Here is a 5644-nt window from a genome sequence, read left to right on the forward strand (position 1 = left end):
ATTAGATTTGAGCAATGTGAATTCTGTTTTTATTTTTGTTTATTTTTATTTGGTGAATAAATTATTTCGTTTAGGTAGAAATTACATGATTTCAATAGTTTTTTGTCAAAATTAAATAAAAACCAAAAAAATCCAAAAAATTTCACTAAAAACCACTCAAATAAAAACCATTCAAATAAATAAAACAATTAAGCTAAACGCAAGTAGAATAAGTAAAACAAACCACTCAAATAAATAAAACAATTAAGCTAAACACAACTAGAATAAGTAAAACGAAGTAGGTAAGATGCTGTGTCGGCGACTTTAAACCAACCTCACTCGCTTTGTTGTGAAGTGTTAATATAAAATAATTAATGTTTGACTTTCTGTGCCATGCTATTAACCTTTGTGTTTTTGGTTTTATGTTTTGTGGTTGCCGTCTTAACTTTAAGGATGAAAAAGTTCCCAGGAAAAAGATAATTGAACATACCTTTAGCATTTAATTTGGAAGATTTTTTCCAATTTCATATAAATAAATAAATAAGTGAAAATTTTTTAGAAAAACATTGATCCAATATCATGTTAAATATTTTGATAATATTATATTATTTTTATTTTTAAAACGTTTTTTATTTATTTATTGTATTATTTTATTTATTTATGGCATCAGTTTAGGTATTTCTAGATTTAGATTTTATCATTATTACAATTGACTTCAAAACACTTTAGATTTATCTTAATTTAAATTTTTTAAAATTCAAATTTTTTTAATGTAAAATTTGAGGAAATGTTTGAGTTTTGAGAAATTTAATTTCTTTCATTGTTTGATAGATTCTTAGTTGAAATAGATATATGTTGATTCTTATTAATAATATTTATAACAAATTTCACATCTTTAAGTCTAAAAGTATTCCCATTTTTAATTTCATTAAAACCTTGATTAAACTTATATGGTTATCTAAGGTAATTTTAGTAATAGTGAGGGTAGGGAGTTTAAATATATCTCAAAAATAATTATAACTTTTTTGTTTTAAATTTATTTTTAAAACGTTATAAAATTAAATTAAAATAAAATATTTAGATTATGAAACAAGTTATGGTTTTTGGACATGTGGACATGATAACAAAGCCTAGTCACAAGTTAATAATATTCATGGTAAAGCGTAGGTGAATATCCATAGTTAAGAATCTTGTTATATTGTAAATTTATTATAAGTATTAAATTTTTATGTGCTTATTAATTAAATTAAGTATGGTTACAAAATCAATATTTTAACTTATACGGTAAAAAGGATATTAATTTAGGCGTAGTCTAACTTATAGATGAAATTACCTTTTTTCACAACCATTTTTCTGGTTAATTTTAATCAAAATTCTATAAAAAAATTTAAAAACTTGAGTTTAAATAGTTTAATCTTCCAGTGCCCCAAGGGTTTTCAAGGGCGCTAAATCCATTTATGCATTCAAAAATGTATTTTAAATAACAAAAAATCTTGAAATTGTATTGTCGAATTTTGGTGAATTCAAGTGAAAATGGTTATCCATTTATGCATTCAAAAATGTATTTTAAATAACAAAAAATCTTGAAATTGTATTGTCCAATTTTTATGAATTAAGGTGAAAATGATTATTTCATGTATAAGTTAGACTACCCATATTAATTTATACTTTATATACCTTATTGTAATATGTATATAATGGTTTTGTTTTATTTAAAAAATTGTCACTAATTTTATTAATAAAAACAAAATTACATATAAGAAATCAAATTTTATTATTTTTAACTTTTTATTATTTATTGAGCCAACATTTAAATGTTTATACTCATTTACAAAGATTACAACAACTACTCAATACTCGGCTTTATATGATTTTTAACCTTTTATTATTTTTTAATTAAGTTGTATGTTTAGAAACACTTACACCACTCCAACGTCATCTTACATTGGACTGTAGAGCACAATTAAGAAAAACTTTATTCAATTTAGATATTATAGTGAATTTTTTTGTGTTAAATTTTTTTAGTACACTATTTCTTTATAATTTATGATCACAAATAATTTATTATTATAAAATTAATTTTCTACCATTTTATATATTAGCTAAATAAAATATTTCGACTAATTAAATAAATTTTATAGAATTATAATTAATATTAATTTATTTTAATTTCAAATTTATTATAAATACCCTTGATCGAGGTGTTTATTCATAGGATGTTGGAGCTCAAAAGGAGTCTGCCACCTCATCACTTCCCACAACATTCAAAGGTGTGGGTGGCATGGCCAACCCTCCCTGTGCAACACGCATACGAACTACATACATTATCCCCATTCCAATATCAATCCTTCCTTCATTTGAATCCTCTATAATGGGAGAGCTTACTCCCTATATTTTCTGGTATGCTTGGACCTTTCACCCACCACAGGTGAGATAATTCCATTAGGCCTTTGATAGATAAAGGTCTTTGTGTGGTGGAAAATTATAAGAGTCCTGGCTTAATTCTTGGGCTTTTAAGTGGGCATGATTGTTAGCATCTGCAATGGATTGGAATTAACATACGCTCGCATGCAAGGTATAATAGTCTCTAGGTTTGGAGGTTTATAGCACATAATTTGGTAGCTGACCAATGATCATGAATCAACCTTTGGATAGAGAGATATTACAAATTCCGGCACTTCATTGGCTACTTCAAAGCTAGTAGCTATAGGAACCTATGACATTTTTCTTCCTTCTGAACACAAGACTTTGTCAATCTAGGTTTGATGGGCTGGAAAATTCGGGGTATTGTCTTATCTGTATGGATCATTAATCTTATTCTCTGGCTTTGTTTCTTATCGGTGGATATTCATTGGCTTGGTCTCAAATTCAACTTAGTTAGGTTGTGGCCAAGATTATGGTTTCTCCTAGTATATTCCAGGCCCTACTCCAGGCCCTGCTAAAATAATTTCATCTGTTGGCCCTTTGTATTTTCTCTTCTCTATACATTGGCCTTTCCCACCCTCATTTTATTTTATAGATTCCTTTGGTTTTTATACCTTGCAAGTTTTCTCAGCATTATTCCTCCAAAGTCCCATGTTGTTGTGGTTAAGCTATTCAACTTAGAAATTTCCATTCTGGTGCATTATGCCTTGGTAGCAAAAGCGCAAGCGCTAGGGGGATGTAGGCATAAGCCCTATACGAAGGCCTCAAGCCCAATTCCACGCCCAAGAAGTTGAAACCATCTAAAGAAGCTCAAAGTGACTCAAGGAGTAGGATCTACAGCAAATATTCATATTTAGAAGAAAGACTTATAAAATCTATGACATAAATTACAGTGACGGTGTGACAGTGGGCGAAAGCAGCGCGCGATCGATCCAGAAGGTTCTTCATAATTTCATTTCTCCAATTTCCCTAACGCCGAAGCGGAATGAGATTGTTATTGCGCACATGTCCGCGCGAACGCCTGGTCGAAGCGTGCATGCCTGCGTGGAGTTGCTGACGTTTGGGATCCATCCGTTTTTTCCTTTACTCTCTTGGGCTCCACCAGCGGCCATCCTCGTGCAGAGTCGCTGACTTCTGCGTGACTTCCATTGCTGAGTTTCCCAGAATCTTCTTTCTTCTCACTGTCTCCATTCCACACGATTTGGTAGACCGTCAGAGCCCAACATCTGATCGACGGCGCGCGATCCGTCCAGAAGCTTCGTCATAATTTCCAGAAGCTTCTTCATAATTTCAGTTCCCCAATTTTCCTAACGCCGTCAATGGTCACTAGAAGCATAATGAGGTTGTTATTGCTCCCAAGTTACCTCGAAGGAGAGCCCAGGAGCCGATATCGCCTATGAAATAATGATCAGTTTTCTCCTATATATTGGGAAATCTGGCATTGCATTTTTCATTACTTCTCGCAATAGCTGCTCCGGATAATTTACAGCATTAATGGCGCTTTCTATTGATATCGACGAAATTCGCAGACTGTATGAAACGATCGATGAAAATTGCGACGGCAGGCTGACTGTAACTGAGATGTATCGCTCCCTGAGTCGGATTGGGATCGATATTTCAGAAGAAGACTTAAAATGTGTGGTTGCACAAATGTCTCAGAGCGAAGACGGTAGCTTAACATTTGATGAATTTGTTGGGCTCTGTCACTTTCTTCTGGACGATACCAGATCAGAAGATGAATTGGGCAATGGGGATGGGTGTGAGGATTTGATGGAGGCTTTCAAGGTCTATGATATCAATAAGGACGGCTTCATATCCTCCACTGAGCTTCAACGGGTGCTCTGTAATCTGGGATTCATGGAGGGGGGAAATCTAGAAAACTGCCAGAAGATGATATGTACATATGATTCGGATTCCAACGGGCTCTTGGATTTTCTTGAATTCAAGAACATGATGACATGTAAGATCCCTGTTGATCCTCAGAGATCTTAGAGTTTTCGGCTCCATATTTTGAGCCAGGGTTGACTCCACTCTGTGCTCATCTGAATTTGGAAATTTTCTTCTTATCGATATAAATTATTTATATCATAATTAATAATTTTGAAATGTTCGAGTAGATCTGATATTACTGGTTTTATTTATCTACTTCTATTCAATTCTTTAAAAAAAAAAATTGAAAATAACTGACATCCCAAATATCACATATAGAAAAATAAGAACGTGGTATCCTTTCTCTATTTTATTCATTTATTGAACGCTATTTTAATTATATATATGATCTTTAAGATATAAAATTACATAATGAGGTAGTGCTATTAGACTGCCATGACTAAGGTGGTGGTTAGACTATATTCAAAGATGCACCCCCAAGAAGCTGAAACCATCTAAAGACGCTGAAGAAGCTAAAAAATTCCTGCAATATAAAGATGTCACTTCTACAACACACTATTAGCACATAAACATAGCTACTCTAACCCATGCACACTCCTCCACTAGAAAATGATCTGTCAAACCTTCCAACACACATCAACTAACATTCGAGCCTCTATCTCAACAACTCTAACCCATGCACACTCCTCCACTAGAAAATGATCTGTCAAACCTTCCAACACACATCAACTAACATTCGAGCCTCTATCTCAACACATTAACACTCTTACAAATGCACTAGATCAAGGTCTTATGCTATGAGTCCACACACTCTACTTTGTTCACTCACAGCAACGAACCATACTTTGTCATATGCACTCTACAACATAGCCACTTCATTGCATTAACAACCAATCCTATATTGTGCATTGTCACATTGACAAGCACACACTTCAACACTAGACATACATATAATATATTCATAAATATCTCTATCATCAGGTCTAAATTGTTGCGGTCGTACCTACAGGAAATATTCTTCATACTTGCACAAGGATCATGCACTAGCTTTTCAACTTTTCATTAGATCTCACACACAATCACACCATCACACCTCATGAAATATAACCTTTGGATAAATACATTCCAAGATCATTTAACCATAATATCTAGTGCTTCAAATCGTTAATGCAGTCATACCATCATGACCAGATCAAGTCAATTATCATACTAGATCAATATGATCAATGCAATCCACTCCCTTAACCAAATCAACCACTAAGCTTTAATCAATGAGTAGACTAGATCAATGCCACTATGACATAGTCAAATAAATCATCATGCTCACACACTCTACGTTGGCAAGTTAACC

The 5644-nt window shown here is 32.8% G+C and overlaps 1 pseudogene; it reads left to right on the plus strand.

The window, feature by feature from the left end:
* Positions 1 to 3787: 3787 nt before the first annotated feature.
* LOC149255635 (calmodulin-like protein 3 pseudogene) lies at positions 3788 to 4428 on the plus strand (annotated as a pseudogene).
* The last annotated feature ends 1216 nt before the right edge of the window (positions 4429 to 5644 follow it).

This window comes from Pinus tabuliformis, chromosome 7, assembly GCF_031772625.1.
Source record: "Pinus tabuliformis cultivar Carrire ecotype Pingquan chromosome 7, CPIR1, whole genome shotgun sequence".
Classification (NCBI taxonomy): Eukaryota; Viridiplantae; Streptophyta; class Pinopsida; order Pinales; family Pinaceae; genus Pinus; species Pinus tabuliformis.